Source organism: Cuculus canorus, chromosome 4 (assembly GCF_017976375.1).
Source record: "Cuculus canorus isolate bCucCan1 chromosome 4, bCucCan1.pri, whole genome shotgun sequence".
NCBI lineage: Eukaryota > Metazoa > Chordata > Aves > Cuculiformes > Cuculidae > Cuculus > Cuculus canorus.
In genome coordinates, this window is record NC_071404.1 from 42,554,034 (window position 1) to 42,580,921 (window position 26,888).

The window sequence follows — 26,888 nt, forward strand, 5'->3', positions numbered from 1 at the left end:
AAGGATCAGAATATTCTGGAATTAATTTGCCTGATTTTTTTTTTTTTTTTTTTTTGGCCTTGTCGGGTAAAACTGAGGTATTTGACGGTGTAACTTTCAGCCGTGTTGGAGAGAGCGTTAGTTTTGCAGAGCCCACCTGTGCGTTGCGTTCCATTTCTACTACATTAGGGTGAGAGCTCTCTTTAATCCACTGCGCTGAACGCAGCGGGTGCGGTAACAGCGGAGATACACGAGCCTGAAGAGAAGGAAGACAATCCCTGCGATGGTGGTTTTGAAATCCAGTGAAATGCTGGCTTCAGTTAAAATCCGGCAGGTCCTTTTCTTATTTTCAGCCTCCTGGTTTCTCGGGATGGAATCGCACCTAATGATCGGGATAATGACATTTAGGAAAAGGCTGTGTTTTAAAATCCGCAGGGAAAACTACATTTTGGGTTAGATTAAATACTGCCATTCCTGGTAGATAATTATTAGCGAGAGTTGTCTGAAGTTGTTCTTTGCCAGATTCCCTGAAAAATTCAATATATGTTTGGTTTTGTTTTTTTTTTTTAATTCAGTTGCCCCTTTTTTCTCTTGTGGGTTTTCCGATTTTCTTTAAATGCCTTTTTTAACTCCACAGCGCAAGTTAGGCCCTCCTCATGGAATTATATATCATGATTGTGTTTCCTAATTTGTCTAGGTAAAGTACGCCTGTACGAATAAAAAGACGAGTGCAGGGTGAAAATAGTTATTAAATGTTATTTTAAAATCATGTCAGGGCTGCTGAGGATGATGGGCACAACGGCAGCAAAGGGAATCTGCTGCATCGCCACGTTGGTCTGTCATGAGCAGCACCCGCTTCTGGCGTTCATCTGTAAAATTTGGTGGTGGTTATGTTTCTGTTGCACAATCTCCGGCCTTTAAACAAGACTTCTTTTTAATGTAGCTTGGCTGAAATCACGGTCCCGTTGTGTCAGTGACAGAATCGTCCCAAAGAGTATAATTTCCAACAGGAAGGGAATGGAGAGGAGGAGAAGAGAAGCGGTGTTGCCAGGTCACACAGCAAGTTTGTGACAGAATTAGGGTTGCATCCTCAATATTCTGTGTCTCATTCTGACCCTATCTCCGCTGGGACACCTTTAGGGATGCCTCCACTTGTTCACCATGAATGAGAACACTCTGACTACCTCGTTCATACAGCCCTGAAAATGATGCTGACTTTCATTCATCAGTGAACTATATGAAGTTCAGGCTCATAGCCTTAGGGTGAAAAGTTGTATGGACTTCAAAGCGATAGGGACTCTGTAAATAGCTAAGAAAGAATGCATAGACTGTTGCCAGTCCCTTGGGCTATCGAGGCCTCTTCTGCATCTGTATGAGGTGGAGTTCACAGCCATTCTGAGGAGACATTACCGTTTAAGGGAACTGAATAAGATACAATATTTAAGTGCAATATTTTTTTTTTGACCTTGGTTTACTATATGCTGTTCATTCCACAGTTACTCTGTGCAAAACTGACAAAGGTTTATATGACGAATAAAAACGAAGTCATTATAACATGCGCAGCACAGATTTCTTCTAAGTTTCATGTAACTTACGGTAATAATTTGTTGCTTATCTACTAAAGAAATTTCCAAAATGTATTGTAGTCCCACTCTAAAATTTAATTCTTTTGCAAGCTGCGTTCTTTCAGGTACTTACTTATGTGTGGCATACCATTACTACTTGAAAATAGGCAAAGAACAACTGAGTGGAATGTAGTGATGTAAGAGTTCTACTTTTTTTTTTCATAGTGTTTGCTGGGGTTTGTTTTGTTTTGAATTGGCTTAAGAGGAAAGGGAATATAAAGTACAATGGAAGGCTGGAGGTCTATAGATAATACTTCATGAGCTAGAGTAACTAGTTCTTTGAATCAAAAGCTTGCCTTCCCTCTCATAATCTGAAAGGAACATGAGAAAAGGATAATGATTTCAGCATTTATAGTCTATATCTTTCCAGCAGGCACTTTGCTCCCTACATCCCACTTTATAGGCTCAAAATAGTCAAATTATCAGTTTACTCCCAGGAAGTGAAAAAGGTAGCACATCACAGAAATAATTTAAAAGTTACAACAAGGAAAATTTAGGACTACTTTTCCCGGGTATCAAACATTAACTGTAAGTAACACACATGGTATATTGTCTTCTGCTTGACACATTTCAGTAAGTTATATTCAGTACTACTATCACTTCACTGGTTATACATTGTTCTGCATGACATTTTCAGTACAGAGTGACAGCTACAGTCCATTTATTTGGGGAAAAAAGAATTTAAAATCATGGTGCCATTTCTAAGAATAGAATTGGGAGAAATAAAGGAAAAGTGAAGAATTATCAAGTAATTTTGTCACATATAAAAAATATAAAATATTTTTATAATTTAAAAGACAGCACAAGTGATTGGAGGCACAAAAGTTAAAATAGTGGAAGGGACAGTAAAATTCGTAGTAATAAGTCGAATAAGCAGAGTTGGATGATAAAAATAGGAGAGAAAGATAATCGGGCACTTACTAGTAAGAGATTAGTTATCATTCCCTGTTGGGCTGCTAGTCAGAAATTTAATCCTACCTTTCCTTTGAAGGCTAGCATATAACTATAAAGTTATGACAAAGTAGTTATCATTAATCCTCGAGAACAGCTTTCAAATGCTATCAGTATGAAATGTTAAATGAAGCTTCTCAAGTACAGAAATTAATTGTTATAGGTGTCAATACTCGGTTCAATCTCTGTATCTTAGATACTTCTTTGGATAATGTATCTTCCTCTCCTACAGATCCATAAAAATACATTGATCGTCATGGATCCCTACAGTGCTATGAGAAGACATGCTGAATGCTCAGCAGTGTGATAGTGACATTGAAAACTCTTGCTTATTTTGACTCAGAAATGTCAGGTAAGATATAATATCAGAGTTTCTAATTAGATTTTCTAATCTTGTATTCCCCAGTTTCATCTGTTCTGCTGTCCCAGAGGAATTATTTCACAAACCAGACACAATCAGGGATAAAAATGTTTACTTCAAAAGAATTTGGTGAAGCAAATAACCAAGTCTAATGGCAAGTGTGATTAGGAAAAGTTCTAGGCTCTTACCGGTTCCTTTCTATTACATTGCAAGACAGTAATAGGAGCTATGCAGCAAATGGAAGAAAAAATGCAAAAAAATTATGTGAGTCACTACTTGAAGGGAAAATGTTGGCAAAAAATGCTCAGAGGGATAAATTTTGAAATGTTTAGGCATCTGTAATGTGGGGTTTTTTGACCACAAATGTAATTGACATTATTATCTCATGGTTAAATTTGGTCTATGCACCAGCCACAAATATAAAGGATGGTTTTTCTTCAGACCAGGGTACAGCATCAGAAGCCAAATATAATGTTTGTCTTCTTCATTGACTATAATCATGAAAACTACTTTTTCTAGAAAAAAAACATTGGTTTAAAAATTATGATTTCAGCAGAAAATGATGGACACGGTCATGACTTTAATCTGTGCTTAGAATAGAAAACCTACTCAGGAACTAAACCCTGTTCCTCCTTTTTTGCATTTTATGTGTTTTTTCTGGAGGAAAAAAAAAAATCCACTTCCCTGCCTGTTTCTGCTCAGCTGCCTTTCCTGCCTGGAGGATGACAGTGTTCTGAAAGAAAGTGGTGGTCATCAGGCAGGAGGAATGTGTACCGGTAACCTGACACTGGAGACAGATGTGCTGTAGGAAAGGAAAGGGGAGACAGTTCTAGTAGGCTAAACCTAGAATTTTTAGGTTTGGGGTTTTTTTCCTGTTTGAGAGGTTTTCTACGTGCATTGTAGAGATGCACAACCTAGGAAGTATGTTTTCTTTAATTTTAAACTGGGAAGAAAGTTTGCCGTGTCCACAGCAGCATCTTCAGGCTCTTACTCCAGTACAAGTCATAATCATAATTTTTATGAAAAGGAACAACATTCTTTGGTAGACTTCAGCCTCTCTTACTTCTGTAACCTTATGGCCAGACGAATTGGTTTCATTTAATACAATGAAAGTAATACCAGCCATGCATCCAGATATTCTTAAAGTCTCTCCCTCCTAGATATGATGGTTTCATCAGTTGCCAACAGAACTGTATTGATGGATTTTCCTTTTTATTTAAGAAAAAGACATTTACATGGGCTTGAAGTTACACTCATTTTTCACTTGTTTACCAGCCTTAACAAGTAAATTTGATTCTAAGATTCATATAGGAAATATATAGGTTTTTTTTAATAGGATAACAAAGAGGTAAACTCTGGAGCAGCAGATCACCACCAGAGCGACCACATGTTCTATTTCAGGCAACCCATTCAGGGTCAGATTCTTCTCTGGCACTGGTCATAATTTCAGAGCTTTTTTAATTTGAAAAGACATTTATGTTGTCTTGAATTAATGATGTTCAAGAGAAAAACAGCAGTGTTTGCACAGCAGAAGATTCTATAATTAATTTTTATTTGCTGGTTAACTTTGAAATATGTAACCACCTTACATATCTAGGCCCTTTGTGCCCTGGGTTTCAGTAGGGAAACACTGTAAAAAATGTATTTTTCGTATTATAATGGAGGCTCTTGTAAGTGATCACATAAACAAGGCAAACAAGGTTCCCTTTCTGCTACACCGTCTAGCATGCATTTAGGAAAGAGAGGTGCTTACTGTACTGTATTTAACATACATGTTAGTTTTTATATTTACTAGGGAAAATTCATTGAAGACAGATACATTTTTTCCTGAACTGTAAGTTTTGGAGCTTCACGTGTGGTTGGAATATTATTATTTTTATCAAAATCTACCCATTTAGTTGTACAAATTTCAGTAAGTTTTACAGATAGAAATATTTAATTTCCTGGAGATAATTTTCTACATAATTGATCTTCTGTTTTGGATCTGAGCAGCCAGAAGCCACCACAGAATTTTAATGCAGGAAGTGCTAGGATGTCCTTAGTGGATTTCTGTAGAGGTTGGATGAGTAATTACTTGAGAGAAAATTTCAAATGACCTTCCAGCTCTTTGCATAGTTATACTTCTGACTTTGGGTAGTAAATTTCATTCGCAGTTTCAGTAGATTTTTTTTTTTTTCCACATGGCTTGCAGTATATCATTAGGGATATGGTATCCCATGAAGCAACTCTGTAGGAAGAAAGAGCTCAATTCGCCATAAGGGGGTCTACTGTGATGTTTTAGTATTCCAGACAGTTGTCATCATTAATATTAACCCTCTGCAAGCCTGGCCACCAACTTGCAACAAGGTGAAATGTGCACTTCATGTATGGGTTTTCCTGTGAGGGTTTGAACCTTTCTAGTGCAGTCCTTTGAACTTTGCCTCCTGGCAGGAAGATTGCAGCTCTGCCTTACTCTTCGTCAATGGCTAGGCTGTGGTACTGCCTTTTCTTGGTTTTCCTATCTGAATTATTTCTTTACCTGCTGTGGTCAGGGAGGTCAGCTGTTCTGCTGTGCACACAACTGGTGAGAGATGCTGAGGGAGAGAAGGTATGTATAATTTTTCACTTTTCCAACTTCAGCTAAGCTGAAAAGCAGGAATTGCAAGCTTACGTTCAAATAAAAGATTTCAACGCATGGAAAAGAACAAGGACAAAGAAAGTGAAGCTTTTATTAAGGAAAATGTTGACTTCTCATTGAATTCCTACATTGTTTGTCCCTTGAAAGCTCTGTGGGAAAGGCCAGTGTTTTCCAGTTGCACATTATATAGTTTTGTTTATTGAAATGTTTTGCCATGCCTACTCTTAGTGAGGGTAACAGCACCTACAGAATAACTAGCCTTAAGTATTCTACTAGTCGTCTGAGGTTGTGTATACTTCTAGCTAATAACAGGTTTTCCAAGGAGCAAGATTTATGTTGTAGACTTGAGACCTATCTATGCCAATATATTTTTTGATCACTTACTCTGGATAATTAAGTTACTGTGCAGTAGTAACAAAGTCCACCTCACTGAAGAGAGTGCTCTGAAGAAGCTGTCAATGCTTGAACTGCTACACTTGCTGGATGACTGTTCTAAGCAGTGATTGCTGTGAATCTCATACTCTAATGGTCCTACCATTTCTCTCACTGGTGAAGCTGCACTCATAGGAAAGGTGGGAAATTTTCAGGAAAAAATCCATCTACAAGAGACAGTGCTGTACCTTGTCAACCCCTTCTAATCCCATAAAGTGATTACTGGCTGTACAACACATAACTAAATCAAATACGGCCCAGTCATTTTTTTAAATGGAAAAGGGTTATCCTTATCAATAATAAGGCCGAAGGCTAAATTAGCAGAGATGACATAGTGGAAATTGTTCCAATGCCTGACAGTAGGTACAGGGTACAATAAAAAAATATCCCATAGAAGCTGAAGAGCTATGCAGCAGTTCAGCCATGTTTGGGGGGATTATTTTGCTAGTTTTGAAAGATGATGATTTGTACTTGTTTTGCTTCTGCAATATATATATAAAACAATAATATTCTCTAACATGAATAAAAGGCACAAAGTAAATTGAGTCGATCTTAAAGTGTTCACCACAGGAAACCTTCCATTCAGCCCTCAAAGAAAATGTTGAGACTCCAGGCTCATCAAAGTTTTGGAATGGATACTATACTCACTCAGAAATAGATGAATTGAGGAAACAAAACAGCAGTCAAAACCACCAACCCTCAGACAAAATACATGCTTCATGGAAGAGAGTTTATATTAGGTTACGTGCATAACAACCTGATGTCAAGAAGTACAGTTCATGAGGTGTGTTGCATCACAGCTTTAGAAACTCTCAGTTGAATTTGGCAGTGTTTTTATTTGCTTTTCAGTCTAGTAAATATCTTCAGCTTGCAAATTCCTACAAAATAGTGGTAAAAATCTCTGTTACCAGAGACCCTGAGGAATTTTCCTTTTCATGTGCGCTACTTTATAGTGTCTGTTCTGCAAAAAGACATGTGGTCCTTGGTCTCTTCAACTTATTGCTGGTTGCAGTGTTTGAATCTTTTAAAAACACAAAGATAATGTTGTTATTGACACAGAGGTGAAAATGCTAATGTATATAAATATGTATAGAGGGTCAAGGAGTAATTAGTGATTTCGTAGAATTTCTGAACTTTAAATTTCTGAAGTTTAAAGAACTGCTATTTTATTTTAGCTTTATAGACTGATACTGCACAGCTTAAATTCAAATTGCATTGCTCAGTTGTTGTGTAAGACAATGTCATTCGTTTTCCATTATTATACATGTAAAGGTTTCTCACAAAAAATAAACTGGATTGAAATGATGTTCCTAATGCTTATGAAAGCAGCTACATATTGTTTAAACATTTTCAAGAAGGGCCTTATGTTGAAAAGAAGTCGAAATTTAAAGAAGTTGGAGAAGTGCATCTCACTGGGGGTTGACTCTTGGTGTGTGCTTTTGAAAACTGGCCTTCATATTTTGCGTACTAGAGCTATGTTTTTATTTTCTTTTGTTATTTTTGTTGTTACTAATGAGACAGTAAGGTGAATGGTGGGACTTACAGGATATGCTAGGAAACAGTAATTTGTACCTTCGTAGTGAAAATAATAGACTGGCTTAATAGTTTTCCAGCATGATACATAAAGGATTGAAAAATCCCAGCATGAATAATCACAGTTCAACTGTATATTGTGGTGCTAAACCACAGTTTTTCATTTCCACAGTGAGCAGATTAAATATGGAAATCAGAAAGCATCCACCGGCTGGTCTGTAGCCCTTCTGAGTGCAGTAGGCACGAGGTGGCTGTGCAGTGTCCTGGCTACCAGAGCTGCCTGGGGCTGCTTTGGCCTCTGCATTGCTTAGGTTTAGGTAAAACTATTTTTAAAAGCCTCCAGGGGGCTGTCATGGCAACAGGCAGGGATTAATGGGATGCAGCAGTCCAGGGTTGTTTCTCTCAAGGAAGTTGAGTGGGCTGTGAAGTGGCAGAGGCAGCTATGAGAAGTTCTGCTTTTTTTTTTGTGCTGTGTGAGTCTCCAGCTGTCTCACAGGGGCTCAGTAATCCTTTTCCTCTTCCCCTTACCCTCCTTGTGTTGTTCCACTGCTACAGGGGCACTGTAACTAAGGTCTGCTGAATATGAAATCACACACCATCATCTTTACAAAGGTGTCTTCTCAAGAACTTTGGGTTTGCATTCAATATGAATGCAATTATTTGCAGTATTTTTGTTTCCCTTTTATAGGTTTTACAGTGAAAGAAAGAAATCCAAAGTGTTTACACATCCTCTCATATTCTTGATAAAATTGCACTCAGATTTACTCTTTAACTACAGTAGATTTCAGTGATGTCCAGCATTGAAAGCCTGGTGAGGTTTGAGCACTCTTCTGTCACGTATTTGGAACTACTGCAGAGGTTTAGATCTGCCAGTCCACGCCCGCATGGGTGGAGTGTTTGAGGTGCTGAGCTTTCTTTGCGTTTGCTGCACTATCCACGGCACAGGCAAGTGCCTCAGCTTCCGAGCTATTTTGAGAGATGGTGGCTAGAGATGTGGGCTGCCGATGTCCAGTTGTCTTCACTCTTGGGAGTGGTCAGGATGAAGAACACTAGCTGGATGAATTGGTTTTGTGCCAGTACCATCTTACTTCTCGTGCCTTGCCTGAGGAGCCCTTTGGCTTCCCATCTGTCATATTGTGGATGCATAGTTTTCACAAGATGTGGAAAGGGTGCTGTGGCCAAGCGGTTGAGAGCAGGTTACAAGCTCCACAGCTTGTTCTGGCAGACAGAAAATGTCCTACAGACTGTAGCTTGGGCAACTTGTGGATGGTAATTCAACTCAAAATCCCAATGAAGAATGAATTTCTGGAATAAGAATCAGAAATGTTCTTCACAAGACTGTTATCTGCAGTGATTTACCCATACCAGGTTTAGATGTGCTAGTTCAGGTGACCGTAGCAGTGTAATAGTGAAATAGCCGTGCTCCTGAGCGCTCATGTCCTCTGATGTGTTTACAGCCTGTTCTTAGAGCCATGCTGCCATGGTGACGAGGTAGCCTTCCTGAGCTAAGCGATTTAAGACCCTCATTAAACCGGTACTAGTTTCATCCCAATTAACCAACATTAGATGCTGTACACTTAGTGAATTAAATAGATTATATGAGGGATATATATAACAATATATTAATACAAGTGCATCCTACCTGAAGGCCACTGGCTACAGCTTTTATTCTTTTCATTTGCTGTCCATCTCTGGCACATAACTGTATAAATAGACCATGATGTATTCCTGTGTTGTAATTTGTATGTTTTTCTGTACCAGCAGCAGGGTTTCATGACTTTAAATACTTACAATGTCGGGCATATGAAAACTGTTTCAGAATTCAAACAGAAATTGAGTGCAGTCATCTTTGGAAGGCACCAACAAACTTACTATTCCTTGTCCTGTTTTTCAAAGGATTAATGTGTCGCTTACTAGGACCTTTTATTAGAACCTCAACAGCAACAAACTCAGCTCACAGTGTTATTGATAAAGAGAATACTATATAATTTTCTCAGTGTGCATCAGTAATAACTGAATTGTTAAAGTAATGTTGATACTCGAAAAATATTTTTTCTCTATGTTTTTTTCAAAGAAGACCTGAGAAGAACCCAAATAGAAAGTTAAGCTTTATTACACTCTAAATTAAGCTTAAATGACTTATAGTATTATATTTCTAGAACTGTGACTACATCTTGCATATATAGCATTTTTATAGAGATTTTAAATATAACTTAGTGACATACAGCCAGTTGGCTGAAATACATTATTTTCAGGGTTTGTTGCAGTTGTTACAGATTAACTAACAGTGTGCTAACAGCTAAGTAAATGTTTGGCAACTGATCAGAAGCTCTAAATGAGGTCATAACATACAGAGGGGTCCTGAGAGCTTACAATTCCTGTGTGTTACAATGAATTTTTTTGCTAGTAAGCATCCTTTGTGGCTTGTAGGCTCTGATCCAGCAGTGCACTTGAGTCTATGTGTATCTTTAAACCAGTAAGTAAATGCATCAGATTCACTAAGTCTTCTGGTCTGCTTAAAATTATGTACAGGAACACATACTTTGGTAGACCAAAGTGTTGTGGATTAAATAAGTATTATTGGGAAAGCTTCAGGACAAAAAGGTGAAAGACTTGAGAACGTCTTTGACCAGCATGCTAAGTTACCGCTCAGTAACGTGTGTGAGCAGCAACTGTTTTTATCTATGAAGAGGGTTGTTTTCTATTTGATAGCAGCTCATAAAAATTAAATACTTCTAATTTGCTCTTGTTTTATTCCTGACTAGAAATTATCATTATAGCTGACGTGATGCATGCAGAACCATGAAAGCAATGATTTTAGGCTAATAGGCATGTTTCTTATAATGTCATGCTTAATTGAAGCTAACTATTCACCCACTCCAGCCCACTATTTCAGAGGGAAGTGTTTATATTGACCCCATATCGTCCCTAGCAGTTTTAATATAATTTAGATTGATGATTTGACTGCATTGCAGCTGCTACTAAATGGAATGGAATGGAATGATAAATAGAAATGTGTAAAAGGAAAGAAGAACTTTCTTTAAAGAGGTAACTTATAGGAAAAATATCTTCAAGGTATTTCTTTGTGAACAGAGGAGAAGATCTCAAAGTCTTTGCATTTTATGCTGGAAAACTGATGACCAAATCTTAATATTGAGCAAATTTAACAGAAATGAAAATTCGAGTTATTGGACATTTGAATGAGACACTTGTAGTTAATGGTAGTGACCACTAAGAAATACTGGTATAAAACACAGAGGAGGAAAAGCATTTTCTTGATTTCTTTTTTTTTGTTGAAATACTATCAGTTTATCCAGAGTTTCATTATCTCTTCTGTTATCAAACAGGAAATCCTATCTTTACTTTGCTGCCCCTGAAAGGTAGTCTTATCAACCAACCATTCTTCACATTTGGTTCCCCGAAGTTTCTTCCACTTCTGCTATCTCACATAGTGATTAGGTCTGAAAGAAGCAGGTGGAGCCAGCCTCTGCTTAGCACTTCTACATACCATTGGATATTTTATTTGTGTGAAGACAGAAAAGATGATTAATCTCAACAAACTGAGGCTGATTAAAAAAGTGACCTCAATTTCAATTTGTTCAGGATTCCACTTACAGAAAATATAATCGCTACTGAGAAGAGCCTTGCCTTCAGTGATGTCAGAACTTTTAGCAGTCCTATCATCAGCTTTATCGTAACACAAATGATTTATTACGTATACAAAACCTAGTTACCTAAGGTTAAACATCTTGAACTGGAATGACTTTAGGAATGTGTTTTGGGGTGGGGTATTTTTGCTTGCGTTTTTCTTGAAGAAAAAGAGAATCATGTGCAGTGTATGGTCTTTTTTTTTTTTAATAGGTTTTGTTAAAATTCAGGTTTTATGTCTCAATGAATATCCAGAATGGTAAAAATAAAAAAATAATCGACACTTAAGAAAATTTCTGTTGATTTAAAAATGCTTTTTATCAACTTATTTAAAAGAAAATTCACACTGGCCTTTTTTGTAACTATTTTCTCCAAGGTTTAACATGTAGATATAAACCTGTTCTGAGTACCAGCCATGATATAGTGCAGCTCTAAAAGATCAAGACAAAGCTAAGTCTTTGTAATAAATCGATTGAGGTTTTTAATAATTTCATATTTTTAGGTGTTCATAGCTCCCTCACCCATACAGAAAAACCAACAGAAGTAAAAAATGTATAAAATATGAGGTAGATCATACATTCATTGACTGTGGTAAGACTGTCTCTTTACTTGAAGAAATGTGTAGGAGCATTTGGAGAACTGAGCTTTTTAGCAAAAAATGCGTATTTTATTTTAAACTTGTAAATTGAAACTAATCTTACTTCTGTAAAATGACATGGTTATTCACACATTGACTTGGTCTCTAAGATCCAACTTGTTGCAGCTTTCAAATTCTCATAGCAAAGCTACTAATTATTTCGGCGGGGGGGCTTTAGGTTTTGGTGTTTTGGTTTTTTGGTTTTTTTTTTTTTTTTCCCCTCCGGTATTCTACTTGCCTATCCATAAGCCCAAAGGATGTATTCAGATAGCATAACAATTTTGCTCCTGCTTTCAGTTTGTTCTCTAGATATCTAGTTTCCAGGTGATGAAAGGAGATCTTGAAAATTGCATTTCTTTTTTGTTAAGCAATGGAAAGCACACCCCAGTGCTGACAGAGACTGCTTTTGTCTCATTGACATGTACGCATGATTTATACAGCCTTATAAATCTTGGGTTTATGGGACTATGTGTCTTACAAATGAGATGAAGAGTGTCGCTTTTGGAATGGGTTTGTTAATGCTGAGAGAGATTACTATTCTCTCCCTCTAACCTCTTGACCACCCCTTGGTAAAACAGCATGGTTTAGAGTTAATGAGATTAATCACTTGTATAGCAAACATCTTCATTTTCAAAGTCAGTGCAAGCTGACACCTGTATTGTTCTGCATTAAAAATAAGATGGTTTTTCAGCGGAAAGAAATAGGGAGGAAAAGGTAACTTATAAATAAAGGCCTATTGTATTTAACAGTGTAAACTTTGAAAGGCCTTGGCTGTGTTTGTATCTGTTATAGTAGTTACAGACAGTTATTGGTATAATACATATCAGGCAATTATATCCTTTCTAAAGTAATTTCAGAGACTTTTAGAAACTTTTCCATTTCTCTGTATATTTTCAGGTTTGCGTAAAGGGTCACATCAATCCCTAATATTTATATTTTGCAACTATTTATCCCCACAGTAGCTTTAGTCTTTGAATTTTTATTTTATCGAGACCAATTTAACAATTATCTTGTATGAAGAAACAGGCTTTCCAAATCAAAATGCATTTTCCTCTATTTTTGGGAAGAACTAAAAGAATCTGGGTGTCCACTTATTTTAGCATTAGATAGTCTGTCTGTCCAGAATTATCTTTGACAAAGGTGGGAGATCCCAGCATTGCATACTGATGAGAGTAGCCCAGGTAATAGGATTGTTTTAATTCAAAACATACAAACTTATTTTTTTGTTAAAATAGATTTAACATCACTATGTTTAATAGCCCTCTGAACATCTACCCATTAACATACATAGTAAAAGATCTTTCCAATATTCTTTACAGAATCATCCAAAACCTACCTCCAAATAGTAAATATAGGTGAATAGTTTATATTCTTGTGTAAATGGAGAGGCAGGTAGAAATAAAAGTCTTAAACCAGATCTTCTAAAAAGATCTTCCCGTAAAAGCAGGAGGTCTTTTATTTAAAAAACGTGCTTAGGAAGTAGTTAAATTTGAATTTTCAGAAAGATTTATTTAGAAAGGCACCTTTGATTTCTTTTTGTCAATCATATATTTTGATAAATGAGTTTGGTACAGTATTGCTTCAGTTTGTTTTAATTGCTCACACACAACTGCAGAATATGTTAATTTGCTGTGATCCTTGTTTATACACAGGTGGTATTCTGAATTTATTTAGATTCTGCAGTTCGTTGGCACTGGTTCTTTTTATAACAATAATGGATGATTTAGAATAGTAGAATCATAGAATGGTTTTGGTTGGAAAAGACCTTTAAGATCATCGAGTCCAACCATTGATCCAGCCCTGCTCAGTCTGCCACTAGACCATGTCCCAAAGTACATATCTACTCATCTTTTAAACACCTCCAGGGATGGTGACTCATCCACCTCCTTGGGCAGCCTGTTTCAACGCTTGGCAACCGTTTCAGTAAAGAATTTCCCCCTGATATCCAACCTGAGTCTCCCCTGGTGCGTTTTGAGGCCATTTCCCCTTGTACTGTCACTAGCTACCTGGGAGAAGAGACCAAGCCCCACCTTGCTACAACCTCCTTGTAGGTACTTGCAGACAGTGATAAGGTCTCCCCTCAGTCTCCTTTTCTCCAATGCCAGCTCCCTCAGCCGCTTCTCATAAGGCTTATGCTCTAAACCCTGCACCAGCTTTGTTGCTTTTCTCTGGACACACTCCAGTATCTCAATGTCCTTCTTGTAGTGATGAGCCCAAAACTGAACACAGTATTTGAGGTGCGGCCTCACCAGTGCCAAGTACAGGGGAGGGATGACTTTCCTAGTCCTGCTGGCCACCTATTCTTGATGCAGGCCAGGATGCCATTGGCCTTCTTGGCCACCTGGGCACACTGCTGGCTCGTATTCAGCTGCCTATCAATCAACACCCTCAGCTCTTTCTCCTCCAGGCAGCTCTCCAGCCACTCTTCTCCAAGCCTGTAGTGTTGCATGGGGTTGTTTTGACCCAAGCGCAGGACGTGGCACTTGGCCTTGTTGAACCTTGTGCAATTGGCCTCTACTGATTGATCCAGCCTGTCCAAGTCCCTCTGTAGAGCCTGTCTACCCTCAGGCAAATCAACGCTCCCAGACAACTTAGTCTGTAGCAAACTTATTGAGGATTCCCTCATCCAAGTCATTGATAAAGATATTAAACAGAACTGGCCCCACTACTGAGCCCTGGTGAACAGCACTTGTGACTGGCCGTCAGCTGGATTTACCTCCGTTCACCACAACCCTTTGTGCCTGGCCATTTAGGGTTTTACCTAGTGAAGCCCATCCAAGCCGTGAGTCGCCAGCTTCTCTAGGAGAATGCTGTGGGAGACAACGTCAAAGGCCTTATTAAGGTCCAAGTAGATGATATCCACAGCCTTTCTCTCATCCAGTACGCGGCTCACCTGGTCATAGAAGGAGATCAGGTTAGTCAAGCAGGACCTGCCCTTTCTGAACCCATGCTGACTAGGCCCAATTGCCTGGTTGTCCTGCGTGTGCCACGTGATGGCATTCAAGGTGATCTGCTCTTTAGCCTTCCCTGGCTCCTTTCAGCACTTCTTGTACATGGGCATCACATCTGCAAGCCTCCAGTCAACTGTTTTGCCAATGACAGTTTGCTTTAAACAGTGTGAGTTATAACTCCCAAACTCAGTTTGTTGGGTATTTTCTAAAACAGAAGCAAAATATGGAAAATTGATTATCATTAGTTTTGTGTACATTTCCAAAAAATTCAATGACCATCAGGGGTGTATTTGCTCTTGTGTAGCAGTTGTGTAAGCCCTAGCAAAGACAGGTGAGGAGGTTTATGTACTGTCATAGAACTTTATTCAGAGTAAGAGCTCATGGTGAGGTCAAAATTCCTCATTATATTAGCAGCCTGGTACCTTTTCAGCTTAGGCTTTTATTACTGAACTAACTCTTCTGATTAGATGTGCTGCTCTTCTGGAAGTAAATGAGATCACACACAGGCAGCCGTAAGGACTAGCGTAGCTGGATGTGGCCAAGGCACACGTGGACTGGCTACCCAGATCAGTCCTTTATGCAGTTTATCACGGGCTAGTTACACCTTGAGCTACTGTGCTAGAACTGCCCTTGGGAAAAGAGGTAAAGGAGTTCAAACTTCCCTGGCTTCCAGATCATGGAATCCTCTCTTGAATAGATAAGGTCTCCTCCTAATCTTCCCTCACTGTATCTAGTTAACGTCTCTCCTTTTATTGTTTTTCCACAAGGCACTCGCCACTGCTTCCTTAATTTTCCTCAGGAGTTGTCTTTTTTTGCTTGCTCTTTCTAAACAGCTGCCTAACAGCACTGTTACAGCTAGTGTCAGCTCTGCTTTTTCCTCCATGGTTTGTATCCTGAAAGCAGTACAGCCTGAGTTATACAGGTTCTGCTTTCGAGCTAATGAACCTTGCCACTTGACTGTGCTAATGTGACCCCCCTACTTATAGTTCGAGAGCTTCCTTGATCAGACCTGGGTTTGATGCTTCTGCACGGTTCTCTGCAGTGCAGGGCAAACGTGCTTTTAGCTGAAGAGATCATATTCTATCCTTTAACCTTTTCTCAGCTGCTGTCCCTTAGACATATCTACTCCAGAATGTCATCAAGAGCATTGCTAGCATTCTAATGTTGCTGCAGTTTTATCAGTAGAGAAGTATTTTTTTCTGCTGACATTGTTGTTTCTTTATTCTGGAATGGAGCTATTGTGATAAAAAGTTACATTGTCAATCAAACTAAAAAGCAGTAAAGTTTAGGTGTGGGTAAATTGTAGTGTCTGCTGAACATCTTTCTTGCAATGGGGTTTCTAAGTAGTTGAAATATTCAAAATTATGGAAAAAGCTACCATGTAAAGCATCCCCTGTAATCATTGTCCATGCCAATACATGAAAAGCTTTTTCCAAGATTATTTTCAAATAGGATAGGAATTTATAACTGTGTCATGAACTGTTCTATGTGTGATTGATTGGATATTTTGAATTTTAGATTTTCTAAGCATTTTGTCTGATGGTCGTGGGCAGATAAGAGGGGAAAAAAAAGTGAGAGTGGACTGTCTTTACAATTGACTGGGCTTTAAGTTATCCACACTAGACTATTTACTTTTCTACATTCTTTCTTGTCTGCATTTTATGTGATTAGAGAGGTGCCTGAAATGTTCTGGATGCTTTTATCTGTGCTCTACAGAACTGATATGTGTTGGAGAATGCAGGTTAATACAAAGACACATTAATTTGTTGGTCAATACAAAAGTGAGATGGAAGCTTGCCATCATAGGAATGAACATAAACTCTGAATTTCTTGAATCAAATAGTTTTCAGCTTTTTCGTATATGCTTGAGGAGTCAAAGAATGTTTGTCATTGATGCGTGAAAGAAAAGCAGTTCTAATGTAACTCTGAAATACATTATACATAGGTGTAATTATCAGAATATTTTACGGAGATGAAAAACATTAAAATTCATAATTTTAGGCCACCACCTGCATTGTGCTTCAAGTTGAGTGATGCTACCATGTCTTCCTGAGTGTGTTAGCATCTGGAAATAGTGGTTCAGAGGCCTCTTAAGTACTTAGGTTAAGCCTAAGTTTTGAAAGTATCCTGAAAGGCAGAACAGAAATAGAACTAGCATTTCAGAATAAGCCATGCTTAGGTGTTCGGGAATAACTCGACATAACAAGAATTATAGTCCACTAGTGGTGGTCTTTAACATAAAAAGCTGATTTCTTCAGTTTGTGGTATGCAAACAGAAAAAAGATGTTGAGAATGCTGAAAAACAAAGCACAGAAACAGCAGATAAACTCTCTTGGCATCCTTTGGGGAGGGAAAAGACTTCAGTCAGATTTAGCTGTAAGGCCATGTTGTCATAGCACCCACTTATGCTGGAGACAAATGATAACCACTGACCTCCATCTCAGTGGAGGTAAGGTGAGCAGAACCACAGTGGGCCATGGAAGGTGTTGTAAAGGCTGGTTTATCACAGACAGTAACTAAAAGGTCTCCAAGCACGTAAAAACAAAGCTGAGCTGTGGACAGTTATTACTAGTGAGAAAATATAGTCACTTTAATCTGTGAAACTCCACAATTTCGAGGCTATGCACACCTGAATAAACTAGAGATTCAAGAGCAGAATTCTAGTTTGTCTCATTTTTTTTGTTACTGCTTGGCCATGAGCTATTATGCTCTCATCACAGAGGTCACTGGGGAGGCTTGAAGGAAAACATTACATTCTAATTTTTTTTGCGTTTTTTTTTTTTTAATAGAGCACTGCTTAGATTTATGGATTCTGTCTTAGATTCCTCTTTATTATGTTGTTAATAATTCACATAATCAAGGCACATATTTAGTACTTTGTGAAATCCTTGATCTGCTAAAATTAGAAGTTGCAGTTCAGCATGCCCAAAAATTTGATGTCTTAAAAGCAACCCTTAAATTCTCATTAGGTTCATAAGTCAATGCCTATTTGAACTAAATGATTGAAGCTGGAGGTAGTTTAAAATGACCTTCTGTCCTTAGCAAAGGAAAGTCAGAACTTGACTAAAAATAAAACTTACACATTTTAAAAGTTATCTCAACAAGTATTGAGTTCCTAAGACACTGAACTTTTTTTTTTTTTTTTGTCACTATAGGGCCTACATGACATTAGTTTCTGGCAACTGCCATTATATTACAAATTTTTAATATAATTGCAATTTCTTTATTTTGCAATCAACTGAACTTTTGCGGTAGTTGTTTGGTTTTTTGTTTGCTTTCCCCAGATATTCAGCACAGGCAACCAATTCAAACAAAAGGACGACAGCAGATGAAAGACAAGGACACTTGAAAAAGAGTCCAGATTTGGGAGAACAATTTCAACCAAAAAAGTTAACCTCTCAAAATTTAAGACTACTGGAAATCAGTACAATTTCCTATGCAGAGCTGCAATACGGTCATTGTCACTTAGGGAACTGTCCAGTCTGAGTGGAGCTATGGTTGTTCTCAGGCCTCATTTCAGTGGGCCATCAATAAGGCTGTTATGGCATGTATCCAAGAGCTGCTTGATGAAGAGAGATCAATTAAAGCACTTGCTTAACTGCTTTACCGTATGATAACTCTCAGTCTGAATCTGCAAATACTGGTCTGGCTTCATTTGCAAAGTTTTGACCAGTCCTAATTCCTTTCAGTGGCAAAGGAGGAGGTGTACAAACTTGTCAAATATGTGACACAGGCTCTTGGGGAAGACCTCTTTAAGGTCCACGCATCTTTCTGGTGGTCACCATCCTACTTAGTAATACTATGAAGAAAGGGAGCGGGGTTCTGTGAAGAGAAAAAGTAAGAGGGGAGCCTTAATTGGAAAAGTTGTATCAGAGATTACGTGAGCCTTAACCACTTTCTGAGGAAGGAGGGAGATATTTAGTATGACTGTTATCGACAGCTAATTCAGCTAAGCAAATATATTACAACACTTTGATAGTGGGGCCACCTGTAACCAAACCAACAAAAGCTACCTCCCTGAAATAATACTGTGTTTTAGATATCCACCTGAACAAAATAAATACTTTAAAGCAAACATATGATTATAAATTGCTCCCAACAGTAGCCATAGCCAATGTCTTTCCTTACAACAGAATGTTGATAAAGGCACATACTATAAGCTAACTAGTTGAAAAATGCCATTCGTATTGCCACTGCGCTTTTTATGTCGTCTTCCACTTACCAAGTCTATGGGAGATATTTGGGAGAAAGAAGTGCAACAAGATGAAGGATGTTATGAATGCAAAAGATAAAGAAATTGGCACTTTGATGAAAGGAGATAACTAACACCTATAGACAGGTTTTGGCTAAAAACGGGGGGAAAAAAAACAGTATAGAATTTAAAGCATGAGGGGATGGTGAACTTTCTTCAGGCGCTGAGCTTACTGTGCTGTGAATGAGAAGCAATGGATGCTGATGTCTACACTGGATTTTCCTGAGCAGGCAGAATGTATATATCAATTGCTTTTTAATCAAGGGGTATATCATATCTTTTTCTTTCTCAGTTTCTCTTTCTTTTTATAGTGTGTGGGTTTTTTTTCTCTGCTAGAATTTCTTCATCCATGTTTTTTAGTGTTGCTGAGTTTGGTTTTGTTCATATGACAAAAATCTATTTTGTTTGCCAGTTGTGCTTTCTTCAATGCTGATGATGCCAATAATAATGACACCACTATCAAAGAAGTCTTATGGCTGGCTGAAACTTAAGAAGAGCAAACCAAAGAAGCATAACATTTTCCTGTTGCATGTTTTTATGCGCAACTGTTTATCCAGGGTTAGCAGTACAAAAGCTTTCACTAAATGCTTCAAAAAAAGGTCTACTAATATAGAAAGACTAAGAACCACGTTGGGAAGAAGTCTTAAACATCTTAATAATCATTCAAGTGGTGCAACAAAGAGAGGTAGTTCTTGTACTAAGTAATTAAAAGAGCTCCAATATAATGGCTTTAATAAAAGATCGTAACTACTGGTAAAAAGGATAGACAAGAGTAAAAACCATTGTGTCCAAACTCTATTTCTTGCTTGATTTCCTGCTTTCTTTTCATCCTGCTTTTTCTTCCTTCCCTAATCTGTCTATCCATAATTCTTTCTATATTTCTCTTTTAGTTTTGCCCTTCCTCTCTGTTTTTCATTTTGTGACCTCAACTCTCATCCTCCTCCCAGACTCTATTCTTCTAGACATTCCCCTGTTTTCTTACCATTTTCTGTAACTCAGTTTGAATGTATCAGGCCACAGCAGCTACAGCGTTAGTAGCTTACGCCATCTGCAGTAGCTCAGGTTCAGGGTCTTGAAAGGAAAGGTAAAAACAAATCTCCAGTTTGTGCCATGTGACTATGCAGATATTTGTACTTCATTTGGTGTTCATTCTTTAAGCTCATGTGTTATCAGACAAAGATGAGCAGTGCTATAAATGTCAAGAAGGCAGGAAGTTTAAAGAATGTTTAGAAAGAGCCAACTTTTGGAGGTTTTGTATTGCATCTTTAACTGTTTTGTTTAAATCTACAACCCAAACCAGTTCAAAATATCAGAAATTTTTTTTTCACAGAAAGGGTCATTGGTCACTGGCAGAGGCTGCCCAGGGAGGCGGTGGAGTCACCTTCCCTGGAGGTGTTTCACAGATGGGTGGATGAGGTGCTCAGTGGCATGGTTTAGTGGTTGATAGGAATGGTTGGACTCGATGATCCTGGAGGTCTTTTCCAACCTAGTGATTCTGTGATTCTATGAAAATGAGTTTAAAGGAAATGAGTGATGGCTGAAAGCTAGTTACTTAAATATTGGTAAATTTTCTTGAAAACCATAACCAAACTAGATGTAATTTATAACAGTTTGAAACATCTTAATAAATATAGTAGTTATAACCACTCTATAACTAATCTTTTTCATATAAATAAATACACTAATTTATGGGGTTTTCGCTATCACTTTTATTTTAAAAGGAAGAGAGAGTGTCACCCAATTAATGTGAACTAAAGGATGCAAAAGGATCTGAATGCTGTTCTGAGGCAGGGGTAGAAAACAGAGGAAAAGATGCTGTTAAAATAGGGAAATATCTTCATGAATGTGTAGGCATCCTATGGAATTAATTCCTGCAGAAAGTTAGTGATTCATAAATGGTTACATAAGGTATGACTGGCTTTGAGATGGCTAGCCATGAAAACTGTGATTATAACTGTATCTGACTGCAGACTTCAGGTCTGAAAAGGAATTTCTGCATATGCATGCGTAATGGGTTCAGCACATTAGAATGTTAATAGCTGTATTCTGAAACAAGTGGTGATGGGTAGTTTTAAAAGATGCTGGATGTTCTAGCATGGCAAAAACTTCTACCACAGATAAAATGTGAGTATTTACTGTAGAGAAAGTTTTAAATCGCATACCATGTTTAAGCAAAACCTAACAGTCTCAAAATGATAAAAATTGTGTACAATAATTAAAAGAACGGCAAGAAAATCCATACTTAAAATACATAAATCCCATAAAGGGTTTTATTGTCCTTCAGTTCTGCTAGTCTTCCTTAACAGGGCTGTAAATAACACCACTCACATTGCCTTTAAAATAAAAAACTAAGTGAAAAAAAGAGGTAAAATCTGCCAGTTACTCCTCCTAAGGCCATGACCTCTTCCATTTATCACAACCAGAGGAGGTAGATTTGAAAGCAACAATTCTCAGACTCTACATGTTAATTGTAGATCAAGCTTTGATAGGTGCTGATATGATGGGATGGCAGAGGCCACATGGAAGCTGTTCACAACATATCCATTATTTTCCTGCTTCCCCAGGATACCTGAAGAAAACAGAAAAAGTGAAAATCTTCCATCTCTATAAGCAATTCTTTGCTCTCCTCTCACTAATGTATATGCAGCTCTTCTGGAGCATTATATGTGTTCTCAAGCCATACTATTTCACTCCAAATAATCTTTTGCTTGAGAAAAAATACACTGAGGCGTAGTGCCAACAGTTGAAGTGCTATGTTTTCATCAGTTATAATTTCAGTTATTACTTTGGGCTTGCAGCCAAGTGTAAATTAAATAAAGTGTTAGCGATTTCCACATTAATGGATAGTTAAATTGAACATCTAGTAAAACAAAGATAATGTTATTAAAATGGGAAAGACATTTCTTTGATGTCCAGTTCAAAACTTCCTATGGTAGGTTTTTTCTGCTGTATTAAATCTGTATGACCTTTACTACAGTCATCATCAAATGATATAAATGGGCAAATATGGATAGAAATAAAGACAATTTCATACCAACAAACCCTGCCACTCAGAAAAAAATGTTGTTTTACATGCTTTTCTTTTCAAGTTCATCTGTTTTACCCAGTTGAAGAGACTTTGTATCTGATAAATTACTTCCTCATAGAGAACTCTTCTGAAGAAGATAATGAATAGATTAAAAAATTAGAAAATATACACCAAAGAGTCTAAATTCCACAGTAGCAGCCCAGAAGCGGACTATGCAAACAGACTTGTGATCTTTCAGCATGACTGCTTCCTAGGCCTAATTTGAATTCAGCTCTTTAGAGTCAGAGTATGTGAAACACAGTAAAAAGTCAAATTGCTTTGGCTGATTTCTAACAAAGCAGGTAAGCATATTAGACTTCAATTTTTTGTCCAGTTACACTAGCTAGGTCCATTCACAAGTCACACTCTGTCTAATGGCTTGCTGGACTTAAGTTTTTTATCAGTAGTGCACTTTTAAAGTGAATATCCCAGTTATTCCCAATTTCTGTGCTTTATTTCGTGTCATGAAGCAGTATCAGAAACTGCAAACTGGATTCTTTTTTAACTAATTATGAATTGAAGGTAAGTGCAACAGACCGAGTCTCTTTAATTTTAATTAAATTTTAGTTTAATCTATGCAGAATACTGATTTTTTTTTTTAAATGATAGGTCTGCCTGTATTAACCTCAAAAAATTATAGTTTCTAAAGTTAGAGATAAAGACACAGAGGACTAATGTATATATGTGTTTGTGTGGACTATGTGTTGCATGGCTTCATTATCACTGTACTGTATAAGGATTGTTAGAAGAAAAATGAGAATACATTCTGAATTCTCTCACTTAAAACAAATAGATGAATGTTGGTTTTAGCACTTTAATCATACTTTTCTTTAGTATATGTAAACATATAGTCCCATGAATTTATGTCTGTCAATTACATTTTAATAAAGGCAAGATCTGTGTTTATCATATAAAGCAAAGCAAAGGGCTACTCTGTAGCTAACCCTTAAAAATTCACTTGGACTAACACATAGAGGTTTGTTCTTAACTGAATTAGAGAAACACTATTTATGTCTGACCTCTTTCTTTTTTGGTGTTTTTTTTTTCCTCCCTTCTGTGTTGTATGGTAACATCCTCTTTGAAGGTGGTGTTGCTGGAATTAATCACTTCTCCATACACCAGACTACTGGCATCCTGAATTTGTTACATCAAAGGATATTGACTGAGAAGACAAATAATTAAATGACCCATAACACAGGTAAATGATACTCTTGGGATCAAAGGACTCCCCTATGAATACTGTGTGCTGCTCTGTTCTGCCAGTCATGGAAAGTGTCATTTGGTTGCAATGACTGTAGTGAGGTAGCTTTTGTCAGTCCTTCAAAGTGAGGGCTTTCCAAACAGGATCTTCCTGTTTATTTTCCTTGTTTGCCAATTGTTCAGAAAATACTAAGACAAATGTAAGGTTTGGTCAAAAATAATTTCATATGACACAGCTACATTAGAACTTGCAGGCTGGGCTTCTGAACCCCTTTCCAGTGAAAGGGAAGACAGTTGCTAGTAGTCTGCTTTGGAAAAGAATAGAGACGGCCAACTGTGAACTTTCTGGTTCAAGAAATGCAAAAGATTTAAGTCTTTACACCTTTGAATCATATCCTGAACAGGACCATCATTTTTAGTCTTCTTTGAAAGTGAGTTAAGCTTAAGACGTAAGAACCACTCCTCTAGTACAAGAGTGGCGACATAGAAAGTTAGTGTAGAAGAACTACTGTACTGTTATTCGTGCTGTAGCTTAGATTGTGAGAGGCTGATTGCATAGAAGTGTTGTAATGTGCCTTCTTTAAGTATGTTTTCCTAGGAATATTGGATGTGTTTGTCAGTGCCTCTGTCCCCTCCTCCTTTACTCATGCCTCACTTTTTTTTGGAAAATAAAGGTCTTATTCAGCTGTCAGTATGAATACTTTACATATCATTAGCTTTGAGCTAGGTTGGATATTTCACCGTGGTGCAAATAAATCATGAAACTAAAATTCTACCTAAGTATTAGAAATCAGAAATAAAATTTGTGCTGTGAAACATTCTTCATGTTATAACTTTTCTGATTATGATGGATACAAGCTGTTCTCCTGCAACAAAAGAATTTGAAAGATAGATATGTATGTGAAATAATACTAAGAAGAAAAATATATTAGGCATGTTGTGTTTGTCTAGAAGTGGAGAGTTGGATCACCAGCTAGTATAAATTTACATATTGCTATTGAGAATCTGAGGTATTATGAAATGACTCGGTACTAAGAATCGAAACAGGAATATATTACATAATAATATAGAAATATTTCCATTCAAAATGAAGCAGAAGTCCACAGCTGCAAGAACTTTTGGAAGATTCATTAAATAGTCTCTGTTATAGTAAAACATAATTTTAGGTGTACAAATAAATAATAATCTCATGGATTTCAACTGCTAGACTACTACATACAAATTCTATTCTGCTATAATGGTAATCTGTTATTATTAATTCTTTATGCAATTTTATGCAAAATAATTCTTTGCACACATATTTTTTTTCTTCTTACTATTTTTTATTACTTTGTTAAAGTTCATGACTTAGATCTACCTTTTTGGTGAGGTACTTTCTATAGCTATTTAAAATTAACTTTTTCAACCAGTGGTGCTTTTCCTTTTCTGGTTCTTACTGTATTTAACCTACTAAAGCTTAATAAGGAGCACAAGAGTCCTCAGAAACTATAGCTATCAGTCAATGCAGAAATAGTACACTTCATGAGTAGAGCTAAGGAGCAGTAGCCATTGAGTCTCAGAATAACAAAATAATTGCTTCACCTGTATGGTATCTGTATTGGCAAGATTTTCTTCCCCCATGGAGCCACTCTTATGGGACCTTTTAATTAAAAAAATAATTAACTTGAGCCCTGAGGATGTAACCATTAGGCTGAACAAGTCACTCCCAAAATTACGGTTCTTTTTCCCTAACTCGGGCTGTGAGCAGCAATGAGCTATGAAGTCTAAGTTGTCTATCGGAAGGCAACTGTAGAAATCTCCCTGACTTCAACAGAACCAGATTTACATTGTAGGAAAGATGTGTCAAATGCCAGGATCTTTACCTGGGTTTTCTGCAGCTGGAAATCTTTACCATATGTGATCAAAGTAATGACGTCAGTACTGGTAGGAGAAGGAGAATACTCAAGAAGCACAGAAATTACTCGCAGGAAGGTTTACAGCTGTTCAGGGTGGAAGTTGGCCCGCTGTCCTCTTACAGGACATAATAAAGCATAATTAGAACAATATCTCTGAATTGTGGATAATAACAGAAGAGAGCACAGAATTTTAATCTGCGAAAGTAAAACTGCGTGCAACTATTGAAAGGTCTTAATCTTTACTGTGTATGCACAGTCACTTCTTGTCTCTTAATGGTTAGGTGAGTAATTAAGTGAGGATTGTATGACACCTTTAATGTTCCAGTGGCTTTTATGACTGAAAATAATTAAAATTAATTTTGTTGTGACTGGCCAATAGTGTAAGAAGCAATTTTACCTCTGTACAGCAGCATCTGCCGCATGTCTGTGAAAGACGCAGTCTTTGTCTGTACAAGAAGACTGATTTACTGTGAAACATTTCTGAAGTAATACAGCTTCTGTGTGGATATTCTTATTTCAAAGTAGTTTTTTTAACACCTTGGCTTAACTGTGTTTGCAATCAGATTCTTAACTAATAAAGATCCAAAGGGTATGATCTATTCAGAGGATCTCTTCATTTGGAGAGAAATTTCTTTGCAGTATTTAATGTTAGTTTTTGTGTTAAGAGAACCTTCGAAAGAAGTTGAAATTAATCTCTACCTAATGACATTTTCTGTTTGCAATAGCAACTTCATGAGTAAGAGCAACACGGTACTTTTCCACACTTATGCCTCTTTTCATTATAGGGCAACATTTTACTGTCTATGCTGGAGTTACCTGGTATCCAGTCCTGGTATGCTTTCCCCTTTGATACTGGGGTTATAAATCTTCTTAAAGGTATGTCTCACTTAGCAATGCAAAATAGGACACAGATCACTGAATACACAGATTGAGAATGTGCATACGCACTTATTTTTTTAAAAAAAATCTCTACTTCAATTAGTACTCATATTTTCTAATACACTTACTGTGCTGGGAGGTTGTCCCGTATGTCTTCTATTGGAAAGGTTATTTTAGTTCTGTTTACGATGTATGCAAAAACTTGGATGGTAACTTACAATCACTATGCTTGATCTGGATCTTCCAAGCCACTATTCTAAGTTCTTAACTGCACTCTTATCTTTGTGTCAACACTGAATATTCTTTTTTCCTGGATGTATCTCCTTACAAGCATGAGTTGTTTTGGTGGATGAGGGATAGTGATCTTTTTTTAATCAGAATAACTTCTTTGTAGATTAAATGTCTTCAAAACAATGAAAAAAAAATAATTAAAAGACCAAAGAAACTCAGTTTGCAAAGAAATTCAATTTACTGTTGCTTTTAAATAAAAAATGCTGGAATATGGATCTTTGTTAGGTTCATTCATCCTAGAAAAACTTGTAAACAGCTCATGAAACCACAAATTCCTAGTAGGCTTTTTTCTCTTAGAGAACTTTGTTTACATAGAGATCTTCCATAAAATGTATTTATATGACTCCTGAAGATAAAAGCAATGATTCCTTCTGTGGTACTATTGAGATGAAAGAAATTTTTAGAACAGTGGACCTTTAAGATGTCATTCACCTGGTCTGTGGGTGGTTTATTCACTATGTTATATGCATTCTCTGAACACATATTTAAAAATATTTATATGTTTAAGCAAGGCAGAAGTTATTTGTAGCAAACACTTTATATTTTGCTAATTTTAAATTTCCCATTTTT

At 37.2% G+C, this 26,888-nt stretch overlaps 1 long non-coding RNA gene across 1 annotated transcript; it reads left to right on the top strand.

The window, feature by feature from the left end:
* Nucleotides 1-42: 42 nt before the first annotated feature.
* Nucleotides 43-26,024, top strand: LOC128852168 (uncharacterized). The gene is made up of 3 exons (XR_008449834.1): nt 43-2,907; nt 23,138-23,251; nt 25,934-26,024. It is a non-coding gene; the product is annotated as an uncharacterized LOC128852168 (long non-coding RNA).
* The last annotated feature ends 864 nt before the right edge of the window (nt 26,025-26,888 follow it).